The following is a 14,189-nucleotide window of genomic DNA, read 5'->3' as shown; positions in this document are numbered from 1 at the left end:
CGAGACATGATCTCACCAATGCTGTTCGCCGCCTGTTTACAGGAGGTACTCCGAGGCCTGAACTGGGAACTGTTGAGGATAGGAAATAATGAAGCATGCCTAAATAATCTGGGATTCGGCTATGACATTACCTTGCTGAGTATGTCAGGAGACGAACTGCGAAGCATGATCAATGATGTAGAGAGGCAGAGCAAAACGGTGGGTCTAAAAATTAACATGCAGAAAACCAAAGTAATGTCCAACACCTAAGAAGGAAGCAGAAGGTTACAATTGGAAGCGAGGTGCTGGAAGTGGTGAAGGAAACGTCTATTTAAGGTAGGTAGTGACAGCTGATCCGGGTCATGAGAGGGAAATAACTCGAAAGTTTATAAGGCAGAGCGCATATGGCAGGCTTCCTCAGATCATGAATGGCAGTCTACCAATATCACTCGAGAGATAAATATACAACAGCTGTATTTTACCGGTACTCGCCTACAGAGCAGAAGGGTGGAGGCTAACGAAAAGAGTTCAGCTTCAGGTAAAGACAACGCGGCGAGCCACGGAAAGAAAAATGATAGGTGTAAGGTTAAGCAACCGGAAGCGGGCAGAGTGGGTGAGGGAACAAACGTGGGACAATGACGCCCTAGTCGAAATCAAGTGGAAGAACTGGGCATGGGCCGGGTATGTAATGCGAAGGCAAGATAACCGCTGGTCCTTAAGGGCAACGGAGTGGATTCCAAGAGAAGGCAAGCGTAGCAGGAGAAGGAAGAAGGTTAGGTGGGCGAATGAGAATAAGATGTTTGCAGGCGTAGGGTAGGCGCGGATCGCAAAGAAAACGGTTAATTGGAGAGACATGGGAGAAGCAATTCATCTCCTCAGAGTCTCAGCAAGACAATGTTGTCAGCAAATCGCAGATTATTTAGGTATTCTCCATCAACTCTTATCCCCACCTGTTCCCAATTCAGAGCTTCGAATACATCCTTTCCTGTAAACAGGCGGTGAATAGCATTGGCGAGATCGTGTCTCCTTGCTCACGACCTTGATTATTGGAATTTTATTGCTGACTTTATGGAGGACTATGGCAGCTGTGCAGTTGCTGTACATATCTTCCAGTATTTTGACATAAGGCTATTCTACACTCTTCTTCCGCAATGCCTGTATGACCGCTGAGGTTTCCATTGAGTCGAATGCTTTCTGGTAATCAATGAAGGCTCTATATATGGGGTGAGTAATATTATGCGCTTTTCTGTATAACATGACTAATAGTGTGATATGATCTATTAGTGTGATATGATCACTGATAGTGTGATATGATTTATTGTGGAATATCATTTACGAAAGCCTGCCTGATCATTTGCCTAATTGAAGTCTAAGGTTGTCCTGACTGTATTAGCGATTAACTTATTAAATACCTTGTAGACAACGGACAATGAGCTGATCGGTCTTTCGTTACTGGCGGGATGACGCATTGCTCTGCGCTACTCGCTCTCATGAACGCTCCGATTACATTGGCTACTGTATAAATTTGTGCAGAAATCTTAGGCTACTTTAACTATCACATCGATATTAGTAGTAACATTGCCCTCCTTATCTCTTGACGCACCCATCCGGCTTTTGCCTATGCCTAACACCCTCTTCACCGCTTTCAGGCTGCCTCCATCTCTGAATCGACAGTAGTCTCATCGGTCTGTTCTCTTTCAAGTCCTCCGCATCTCTACTCTTATAAATTAAGATAATATCTGCATTCTTCCAAGCTTCTCGTACGTTCGATGTCATAAGGCACTGCGTATAAAGAATGGCTTGGTTTTCTAGCTCAATTTCTCCTCCGTCGTTCAATACATCTGCTGTTGTCTGATCCTCACAGCTGCTTTTTCCTTTTGCATTGCTTCTAAGGCTTCCTTTACTTCCTCTTTCTTTAGTGGCGGGATGACGTAATGCTGTGCGCTACTGTCTCCCTCGTTAACACTCTGATGACTTTGGGTACTGTATATATTTGCGTAGAACTCTTAGGTTACTTTAAATATCATATCCATATTACTAATGACATTTCCCGCCCTGTCTCTAAACGCATGCATCCGGTTTTTGCCTATGCCTAGCATCCTCTTTACCGCTTTCAGGTTACCCCAGTTCTTAAGAGCATGCTCGATTTTCTCCACATTGAACTTCTTGTGTCGGCTGCCTTGCACTCATTTATTAACTTCGATAACTCTGCTAGTTCCATCCTGCCTATAGTTTTGACGTCCTCATGCTTTGGCGTTTCTGAATCAGATCTTTTGTATCCTTAGATAACTTGCCGGTATCCTGTCGAACTGGCCTGCCGCCTACTTCTACTGCGCACTCCGTAATGGTAACTGTCAGATTGTCGCTAATTGTATCAACATTAAGATCGTCTTCATCAGTTAAGGCTGAATGTCTGCTCTTCACCGATATCCTGAATTCCTCTATTTTCCCTCTTATCGCTTTCCCTCGGCTTAACGAAAGCTGAACCACCGTTAGTTTTTATTACTATTTTTACAAACAAACCGCTAATGCTGCTACCACTAACGTATTGAAGCGCTGCCAAACACCCTTTGGGTGGACGTAGCGAGCGTGCTCACGGTCTCGAAGTTAGGTGACGTCGCCGCTGCCGATGTTGTCTAAAAATAGTTTTCTTTTTGTTTTGAGGACAGGAAACGGCGCGGTATCTGTCTCACATCTCGACGAACACCAGAACTGCGCCGTAAAGGAAGGGAGGAAGGTAGGAATGAAAGAAGAAAAAGAGAAAGAGATGCCACAGAGGGAGAGAGGGAGTGTCGTTGGTTTCACATCGCTGTCGCTTTCTTTTTTATTCTTCATTCAAGTTACGTGATACACCCTGTGTAAAAGGTTCCTGGATAAACCTTTTGAGTGAGGAAATCGCGTCATATTTCGGCACCTCTTCCTGCCTTTCTTCTTTCACTCCCTCCTTTATCCCTTCTTTTACGGCGCGGTTGAGGTGTCCGTCGAGATGCGAGACAGACACTGCGCCATTTCCTTTCTCCAAAAATCAATTTCATTCCTCTCGAATTCGCGTCATGTCGAGGAATCAATGACCCCAATTTTTGTTTCTCAATCCTCCGGCTGATGCCGAACGTCAAGACAAATGTTTAATGTTATTCCTCGCAGAATATTCACACTGTCAGAGCATTCAGAGATAAATGTCGCTGGTGTCAATTGCTCCCCTGGATTCGCTCGCGCTTCACGGACATATGCTGTTGGGAACTGACTTCATGGCTGCGGCTGCGTTTTCTAGCTGGATATGAGAGGAACCTACGACGGCGCATTCTTAAGTGGAAAGCTGAGTGAGGAAGACATGCACGAAGCAATACGCTTAATGCAGAGCTTCAATCTTGATTTGCTCTAAACCAGCACAGCTGCAATGCATGCTTTCACAATTAATCCTCTTGTTTCGCCAATAGCGTGGCGTCGTCCTGGCGTGCCTTCACCCACCAACAATGAGGCAGGAATATGGTATGGTATATGAAGCATTAATGCGATACGTCATGGAGTTTCCGTTTTTTCGTAAACAAGTCTCCTGATTGATCGTGTGAGGTCGCGTGCCTCTGATGACGTCCTCAAGTGACCAATGAGAGAACACCGCCAGATTTGAAATTCTCTGGCCAAATATAAGATTTTGTCACCAGGACCACGTGACCTCAAAGGAACCAATCAGAAACGCATGGCAGAGAAAGATCCCGTGGCATTGCAGCGTCATTAAAACCTTGGCCTCTATGGCTCACGGCAAGCTGGCCAAACGCTTGTGAACGGCCTGACAACATGGTCCGTGTAAATGAAATAATTCATATCAGTTCAGTGCAGTTGCCACCGGCCCATCGTGGTGGTCTGCAAGAGCCATACGAAAGCTAAAGGAAGACTACCTGGGTCTCACAAGCCAGACAGAAGGCTGTGTTTCAAACAGCCACCTGATATCGAACTTTCTTCTTTAAGAAAGTGGTTAAGAAGACCCCCCAAGATTTTGTGTGTTGTTTATCATTATCATCAGCAGCAGCCTAACTACGCCCACTGCAGGGCAAAGACCTCTCCCACGTGTCTTCAATTAAGCCTGTCCTTTGCAAGCTGCGCCGGCAAGAGACCGATCCCTTTTGTCTCTCTGAATGGTTCATGAAAGTATTGGGAATTCATGTTATCTTCAAAGCGAAAGTTGATTTGCGTATTTTGGAAAAATCTTACGGTTTGACGCCACTTCAGCGCCTGCGTTCGCGCAAACGGGTACAACACAGGGCGCTAGAAGAGTTGGTGACATCGCCGCCTCCTGGTGTTCGCAGCCAAATCTCATGGCGCGTATAAAGAAGAGATACAATAATCAGAAGTGCCCATTGCCATACGCAATGCGGCCACTCGCTGTCACCGCACACCAAGGAGCGAGGAACTGGGATCAATGCGATGCATTATTCCGATATCATCGTCTTTTCAGGCACACTTCAACCACGCAGGAAAAATTTACTTCGCTGCTCTTTCACGAAGCCAGTTGCGTCGCACCGCGTGCGCACACCTCGAGGTAAGCTAAATGCACTGAAGGCCCTGCAAGCGTGCAATTGAAATGAAACTTCTTCGCCCAAAACGTGCCCTCTTGCAGCTATGCGCCAGCAGAAAGGAAAAACAAATATATGAAAGCAGCGCGGTACAGTAAATGAGTGCTGTTCCTATTGCGCTCGATTTGAGTTAACATCTTCCTTCCTGCCGGAGGTGCTTTACAAAGCCTCCGCCATAAACGTTCCTTTTTAAACACCCCTACTGCATGCCCATTGAAACCTGTGTCTTCTTTCACACGACTAGATCTAAGTAAATTGGCAAGATGTCCAACCCGTCTTGAAAACGTGCTCAGTGAAGCTTCAACCAGTTTGTACATGTTTGGAAAATGTCGTGGCAAGACATCTAATAAATGACTTGCAAGATATTACACATAACGTTCAGGCGTCCTGTAAACGTTTTGTAGCTGAGATATTGGTTTACATGTTTGAGCTACAAGTTATTTTTAGGGGATGTTCTGATAACTTCTAGACGCCCAAAAAGTTCGTCACACTTTTTTTAATCGCCATGATAAACAAACCGTCTTGTATACATGTCAGTTGTCCTGTGTTACAGTTAACAAAAGTTCATAAACTATGTTCGTAAGATATCCTGTCTGCTGCTTGCAAGAAATTTTTAGAAATATTGACGCTATCTTCTAGCTCAGCAAGTGCTCCGACAAAATATACGTGGTCTCAACTGGCCAGGATTTATTATGTACTGCGTAATAAAGACCGCCACAACCATTAATGCAAGCACAAGAAACATCAAGGAATACGAACATTGGACTCACCTTACTCTAACAGGAAACATTCGCCCATCCTTACATGCCTCACTTCCATGGACCCTCCGATGTCCATGAGGACGGCTGCCAATCAACGAAGTTATCAAAGGCATTTTCGTGTCTTCTAATTTAGACTTGGTGCATTGAAATATGTCTGCTTTAAATGCAATGTTCCGTTAGCTGAAAGTCTTGATTCACAATAGAAAAAAAGTAAATGATGAAAGCTGTTTTTTGTGCATGCACATGCTATCTACATAAAAAAAATCAAGTAGGCGCGTGATGTAGTTGTTACAATTTTTTCTCAAAAATAACTCTTAGATATTTGCGCCTTTTGACGCACTGCGTTCGGTGAGCGGCCAGGCTCTATTCTTTTGGGCACAGACCAAAATGAGTTTTACCAGAAAGATAACAATCTTAGCGTCTCTGCGGTTTCAGGCTGGCTTCGGTCTCCCTGTGAACAAGCCCAAGGGTATGCGAACTTGCGAATTTAAAATTTCAGCGGAGTGATATAGCACCAAGTACTTAGCACATAAGTAGTCTGTAAGCGCCGGCAACTGGGAAGAGTTCACCACAGGCAAGTTGTTGCTCATCAGAATATCCGGCTTTGGTGAAATTACTTAAGCATTTGCCACATAATAACCAGCGGTTCAACCTGCAACCAAAATTGACTGAAAGACAGAAACAGAGGCAAAGGAGGACACATAGGTACAAAGTGTACAGCTGACACTGGGTATTATCAAAAGACGCTCGATTGTTTCTTTTTGTTCTAGACTAGTTAAAGACAAGTAAACATACAATTCCGAGATCATTGTTTTGACTACACATCCTACACAATCTAAGCATCCAACAAAGCCAGCCACTTTCTTATTCAGATGACAAGCCTGCTTTACAGCTACAGTGTAACACGCTTGTCTCCAGGGAATACCAGGCAATTGCACACTGCTTCTGTCAAGCGTGTCTTGATGAGCAATTAAAATAACAAATGCCTCCAGTTGTTTTGCAGAAACAGCCTTGAAAACCATTCAGACTTAAGCTTACAGAAATGACAAAACATAGTATAAAAGAATTCTTACTGACCAGTGTACCTCTACTAAAACGAACAGTATTGGCAATACACATGCCAAAATATCTCTTGCATTTTGCATGATAAAAACTTTGACACATACAGGACGAAGACCTTCTGCAAACCTCACCGCCTAAAAAAACTAACTGTGTTTTGATTTCAAATTGTAGCAAAACTAACACTCCAGTCCAGTTCATAATTTTCAAAACTCTTCCTCGTTTCATGTGGTCAGGAACCTTTCAATTCCGTTTAAAGTGAAACTTCGAGAAAATACAAGACGTACGTAGTCTGAAACAATCTTTACGAACCCATGTACATCTATGAAAATGAATACTGCCAACAATACACATGAAAAAAAATCTCTTGCATCCTGCATGGGAATAAACTTTGACACATATAAGGGGAAGACGAAACCGTTTAAACTGAAACTTGAAGAAAATACGAAACGTAGTATGAAGGAATCTTTACACACCCGTGCACGCAAGTTTATGAAAATAAATACTACCGACAATACCCATCCTAAAATATCAGTTGCATCTTGCGCGGAATAAACTTTCACACATATAAGAGGAAGAAAAAATCCTTTAAACTGAATTTTGCCGAAAATGTAAAACGTAGTCAGAAGCAAATATAAAAAAATGAACACTGCTTACAATTTATGATAAACTGCACTCTCCAACCAAAAATTTTAACTTTAACCCAACGTTTCGAAGCCCACTCGGCTCCTTCATCAGGGGTGACTGAGGGCAGTAGCTAGCGTCTTTTAAATATGGAGGGGGAGTGGAGGGGGGGGGGGGGGTGAAAAGACCGACAGATGTGTCGAGAAAGGCGTGGGGGAGGGGGAGGGGGTTTAGGCTGTTAGTCATGCTGGCGCACTGCACGGAGGTGCTGAATGGCGACTTTCTTTTTTTCGTTGAGTTGAAGAGCGAAGTCCCTGGGCATATACTGAGGGAAGGTTTCCTTTTGTGCGGTTGATATTGTTCGGGGTGGTTTGGATATGCCAGGATTCCTGAAGGAGCCTTTTGTAGTAATTTCTTTCGGTTCCGAGGATGCGGGTTTCTTCGAAGTTGATTCTATGGTCGGAGTCCTCGGAATGTGCGGCTACTGGATTGCGCTCTCTTGCGAATTTGCGGGCGTCGTTTTTATGTTGTCGAATTCTTTCTTTCAAATTTTTTGTTTCGCCGATGTAGCTTGCATCGCAGTCGGCGCATGGAATTTGGTAGACAATGCCTTGGGCTCTTTCTCTCCGCGGCTGGTCTTTGGGAACAGGTAGGCAAAGCGCAACAGTGCTTGTGGGTTTGTGCGCAACCTGGAGACCCGACTTCTTCAGGATTCGGGCGATGGTTTCGCTGACACCTCCGACATAAGGTAAAGTGACGTATTTTGGTGGTGGCGTTGGTCTTTGTGCTTTGATTTCTTGACGAATGTTGTGTTTTTGACGTCGAATGGTTTTTTGAATAAAGTCTTTTGGGTAGCCGTTCATGATCAGTTCTTTGAATATCGTGCGTTGTTATTCTTTTCTGTCCAGTTCTGTGCTACAGTGTGTCTCAACTCTTCTGAACAGCGTCTTCACCAGTGATGCTTTATGGATTGTCGGGTGGTTCGAAGAGAAGTGGAGATACCGGCCTGAGTGGGTTGATTTGCGGTATATGGAGAATTGAAGGGTATTGTGGTTTCGGGACACGAGGACGTCCAAACGCCATGAACTCAAGACAAAGTGGGTGCCTTGAAGTGATTTCGCTTACTCAATGCTTTTCAAATTATTGCATTCATTTCGAGCCTTTGCTTCTGATGCCTTGCATGCAATGGTTCTATTTCAATGTGTTTTCTTATTTCTCTTATGATTATATATCTAGAGTACAGGCATCATTATAAATGTGGCTGTGGGGTTTCTGATTCCTTCTTATCTTAAAGGTAAGGTGCTACTAGTGCTGATGCCACACGGATGGTGCACATTCCCAGTGTGGCCTTACCAGGGATCTGTATGCTGCATGTTTATAAATCTTAAACGCTGCACACACATAACGTTGTCGAGTATGAAGTGGAAGATACGCTCTTCTGCTTGGGCGAGGTTCTTGGGAGACAACGTCTCAAGTGCCACTGACTAAGGCCACGACTGGAGTACCCCTGGAACGTAGGCATCCGTCTGGTTCGCCAGTCAGGGTATAGTAGTCTAAATACGAGAACAGGTTTGAAGGAACCAGGGTTTTGCGTATGTATTCGGTGCATCCATTTTTTATCGACGCTACGAGGTAGTTCCTGGCCGCTGCCCGGGCGTGCAGTGCGTGCAGTACATTGCTGATGCTGAAACAGACAGATTATAGGTACAGGCGCCGCCTGAATAATACGGAGCACAGGAATGGCCGCAGAACAGCGGAGAACTGCTTATGCGCGCTACCTAGCATGAGCGCCGAGAACTATGAGTGTCGGCATGCGTAGAGAGGCGGTAGCTAGGGCATGGACCCACTTTTTTGCCGCAGGCCTATCGGCATCACTGCTTAACGTATAGTCTGCATGCCTGCAGCAAAGGGAAGGCTGCGCGCTTCGTAGCGATACACAGCTTGGCGATCGGCGCGCGACATCGACGATGAACTCAGCCCGCTTGGAGGAAGGCATCATCGGGCGGAATTGCTCGGAAAAGCTCAGCATCCTTCGAGCAAAGATAACGCCAGGGTTGAAGCAAAGAGTGGGGCTCGATGGCGGGTGCTCTCGCTACGCGCGGAGAGCCAAGTGTTTTGTTCTGTCGTTGATAGGCGGCACTTAGATGTTTTTTTTTTGAAGCGATATTTATTGCCTCAGGGCAGAAAAACTATGAAGTGAGAGATGAGCAAGATGTTAAATAAATGAAAAAGGGTGGGTTGGTTTGATGAAATCAAAAAGTGAACGATGATATGGACCCTGTTTCCAGGCAATATAGGAATCCGGATTGTCCGGTGAGAGTCCCACTGCCGCCAGATGCCGAATTCTCGTAGGCTTCAGCGCCGCGCAGTCCCACAGCAGGTGGTGGATATCCACCTCACAGTCTGTTCTTGCAGACTGGACACCCGGGCGGGAATATAAATCTCTGAAATGCGGCCACACACGTGTCACAGCTGGAGTTAGGGCAAGCCCGACCCGTATCCTCCGAAGCGCAACCTCCTCTGCACTCCTCCTCTCTCTCTCTTTTTGGGAGCAGATTTTAACAGAACCGGCCGTATATAATTGTACGACAGCACCTTCATCACAATAAAATGCCTTCATTCGGCTGCTTCCGAATACACTGAGTCTAAGTCGCGCAGTTCCGGTGTGGACACAGGATGCAAAAAACGGCAATCTCATTATTGTTGCTTTCTGCCTGTAGACACGTTCACAAATCTTTGTTAACATGTGCAGCCACAGGTGGTTGATAACTCATGGGTAACGATAACAACGGTGCAGCTTTTTAAGTTAAAGGACAAGAACCCGTGATTGGCAAACATTTCAAGCTTGTTTGTGCTCCGAGAAACCACCATGAAAAAGCAGAAAATTGCACTCGCATTTAGTCATTTAGCCGCTGTATAAGAATCTCCATCCGCGACAACGCACCGGCGCGATTGCTTACGCGCAGCACCGATTCGCGGTAAAATAAAAAAAAACTGCGGGGAAGGACCCCCGAGAGGGCGTAAACCTTGCGTGGGCTTTCCACTCAGCTCGCGGGCGCGGCGCCAAAGTAAACATAGCCCCGCGCAGCATTGATTTTTCTAGAACGTGTGAGTAGTCTCTACTCATCGTCAGTCGGAGAGGGCGTAACCTTGACCGCGCTAAAGTGATAACCTCTCCCCTTCGCTCTCGCGCCGGGGTCTTCGCATGCGGGAAGGAACCAGAAATTTCTTATATCTGGTTTCCGCGCTCGACCAATGGGGTAGCGCGCCCGGCGCGAGGACGAGTTTGTGCAGTTAAAGCTGCTTGTATGTGTGGGCCTGTTCTGGCGCGAAGAACAAACAGACGCGGACGACGCCTAAAAATGAGAGGCTTCAACCTGTGTCTGTTAGCCCGAGCCGCTGTTTAAGCTTCCGAGAATCGCGCCCGCTGGACTCCCGGGAGAACACCACTCGCCCAGCCACGGACCAGCGAGGCAACGTGCGCGAACCTGCGGGACGGCCCCGTCGAGCTCCTGAGGTCGTCGGACTTTCGCAGTGCCCGGTGAACGAATTGTGTTTTGCTTGATTGTCTCTCGCTGCGTTTGCGCACTTTAGGTGCAAAGATTTTGTTGAATTGTTATCTCTCTGGATTGTTACTTTGCATCAGTTGCATTGTATTTGTATTGTGAAATTGTCTGTATGGTCCCTTAGCTGTATAAGCTTTGTTTTGTTTGTGAACCTTTTGCTCCGACTCATTCTCTGGCTTGCGACCGGTGAAAGCTGGGCACCAAACTACCAATCCCATTGTCATTTGGTAGCTGGTCTCCGGCTGAGCTTGCCACGCTGAGTCTAGGGCATCTCCTTCGTAACCGAGACCGCTACCCCCACACGCTCTAAGGGCGCCTGGGAACGCACGCTAAAGTGCGCAAAGTGGTGACACGGTGCCAACTAGAGGTGCAAGTTCTGGGGTCAATTACTCCGAACGTCAACTGACTTGTAATTTGGCAGCACAAAAGTATATGCGTAACAATTATTTTTTTTTGTTCATGTTCTTCAGCATATATGTTACTGGGCATGGAACGCGATGCATTTGAAGTTCATTCTCGTAAGTGGTGAAGACACGGGCCACGCTCCATCATGTGCTGCTGCTCCTCACTGATGTGGTTCACTTTCATGTTACTGCCTATCTGCAACGTTCGGAAGCCCAGCAGCTCACCTGTCTTGCATCATGTGTCAGCATAAAGTCAATGCCCTGATTGGGAGCTTAAAGCAAAGCCACAAGAAATGCATTCATGCTACACAAGTTGAATGCGCGGGTTCAACATAAATATTGTTCACAATGCTCCAAGGCACGAAACTCATGCTGGAGTGCGCGTTGTTTTGTTTATAAGGTGCACTGGGCTCGACGAAGTATTAACACCACGAGCCCATTTTTGCCCCGACTTAAGGCTTTAAATTTTTTAAATATTTTATTACATATTTTATTTCATGTAACGATTGCACCTTTAAAACATTCAGATTTCTTTTAACAAAAAAGTGCTTTTATTATGCGAGTCATAGCTCCATATAATGGCTCAGGAAAACAAAGAAATAAGTAGCGACTACGCTAAACTACATCAAACACTATCATAAAGGAGAGGAGCAACCCTGAACGAGATCACCAAACGTGTTTCCAGTACATGAACTCCAGATACTATACCAGGCTCAGTTCCATCAACACATGGGACTGAACAAATGTTATTTGCTGCGTTAACTAAGTGTACTACAAAAGTATCCCGTTCGCTATATCAGTGATGCTAAATTTACTCAAATAAATTGCCGCTAGCTATAAGACACGCTCAGAAATGTGTTAGTTCGCTGCTTACACTACTGTATACGCAACGAACTCGCAGCTTTTTCTGAGAAAACACAATTATCTGCATAGAGCATCATGCTGCCTTTCACTTAATGTTAAAACAATGTCCGCGTATGCGTGGGCAAGGAGCGCCGCTGACGGGACTCATTAACGCTGTCGCGTCATTCCCTTAAATGCGGGGCTGAAGTGCCGCCCAAATTTTTGTTCCTTTGTAGCTTATTCCGGCGTCGCTTGAACACATAAATCGAGCACATCTCTTGCGACATCAGAGCAATTGCCCCATCTGGTTTATGATGTATGGTTATAATCTTTGGTGCGGCATAAACCCCAATCGTCTGCGCTAGTCGCACTGCTGCACTTGGGCTGACTGGCTGCTTGCACGAGCTTCGGCGCAAGGTGCTTAGCTACACACGCTCCCGGTAGAGTTGTTTCCACGGTGAAAGAACATATTATATTCTTACACCGTGGTTGCTACACGTCCGTGAATTAGCAGATTGAATAAATTCGTGTTCTTTTTTACACACAAGCTCCGCGTTAGCTAATTTTCCTCTTCTTCATCCTTCATAACTGCAGTGTCCAACTTCATTGGAAGAGCATAGCTGATGCCATAATGAGCACTCCCGCAATTGGCCTGAAGCAGTCGCTGGGAACCACACCAAGTAGGCTTTAACGCTTGTTTGTAGCTCTTATAGACGACTGTCGCTCGGTCACAATCCTGGTGAGACACAACGAATATTCGATCTTGTTGCATGGCTATTGTTATCATCCATGAAGAAGCAGCGCATACCGAAGTAGGCGATGACCATTGTTGACTCTTAGTGTTGGTATTCACTACTGAAAGGTGCGCATCCCTGTATAAAATTTGTCTGGGGTTTTCATGTAATGTTCTCACTCCTTTCTTTTCTCTTCCTTTTTCTTGTAGGAGCACAAAACACAGGTTGTTGTTTTCAAGCAAAAAACAGGTTTCCCACGAAGACGACTCAACTGAGAACGGCGTTTTCTTCATTCCTTTCGTTAGTGGTATCGCGTTCATCATTTTGCTCAGGAACCACAAGTTGTTTCCAAAAAGACAAAACAAATGCCTTGTATACCAACAAACGGAGCGCGGATTGTCACACGCGATATGATATTGCTGAAGAGATATCCAACAATCCGGGTCAAAAGCATTTTCATCGGGTAGTCGTATATGAACGCACTTTTTTCATTTAATGTCAAATTTCATGATAAAAATGAATTTATCTGCAGATAAGCAGACGGCAGTCGCATTTTTTCTATTAACATTTTTGCCATCGTAAAAAGCATTAACAATTGGTTTACTATGGTTGTCTTAACTACTCGATGCGATCGACGGAAACACTTCACAAGAAGTTATAAGTGATAGCGCGGTTTGTGTACGGTTAGGGAGTACGTTAAGCACCGAAAGGGTTCTATCACGAGGTGTGCCTCAAGAAAGTGTTCTTTCCCCCACGCTCTTTAACGCCGTATTGGCTGGCCTTTCCGATTCGTTGAAAAAAAGTTGCAGTCAAGTGCGTATGTCACTTTATGCTGACGACATCTGTATTTCGATTACTGGCTACCAACTCAAGCGATTAGCCCTGATAGCTCGAGAGGCTCTACTTTCGGCACAAGCTTACCTTCAAGGTGTGGGGTTGTCTCTGTCAGTGGACAAAACCGGCTGTATTCTGTGTCCAGGTGTAGGAAGACGTCAAGCGCGGTTGAAGATAGACCTCGGTCACTCTTGCATCCATCAGTTCAACCACGCACGTTTCCTGGGCGTCATTATTGACACCCGTCTACAGTGGCGAAAAACTGTAGACGCGATTGTTTCATCTATTTCTTCTCGTCTCAATGTGATTCGTAGAATTGCACGTGAGCATTGGGGAAACCACCCTTCTTCAATGGTCAAACTTCATGAAGAGCTGGTGGTCAGCCGCATTACGTATCAAATACCTTTAATTTCCCCCTCAGCATCACAACTTGAACGTCTCGAAGTTGTCCACAGAAAGGGCCTAAGAAGAGCCATTGGAGTTCCCCAGGCGGCTGCGTATAAGGCAGTACTTCATGAGTCCCTATCGAAACCTCTTAGCCTTATCGCTTCTCAGAGACTACTAACGCATCTTGACCGCTTAGGAGAGGCGGTAGCTGGGCGATCCCTTCTCCAGCGGCTCTGCAAAAGATATGAGTCGAAGGCTTACTTGCCACTCAATACTTTTAATTTTTTAGGCATTAATGTCCGAAGGCAAAGGAAATGGTTGAAACCCCCTGGTATTTTCCGACCGTCGACTGTAGGGTCACAATTCCCCATGTGAGCGCAAAGCGCAGCTCTCCTTTGGCAGCAACCCGTTCGCTTGTACTGGAACA

Source organism: Amblyomma americanum, chromosome 5 (genome assembly GCF_052857255.1).
Source record: "Amblyomma americanum isolate KBUSLIRL-KWMA chromosome 5, ASM5285725v1, whole genome shotgun sequence".
Taxonomy (NCBI): Eukaryota; Metazoa; Arthropoda; class Arachnida; order Ixodida; family Ixodidae; genus Amblyomma; species Amblyomma americanum.
Note: the sequence above shows the minus strand (reverse complement) of the source record.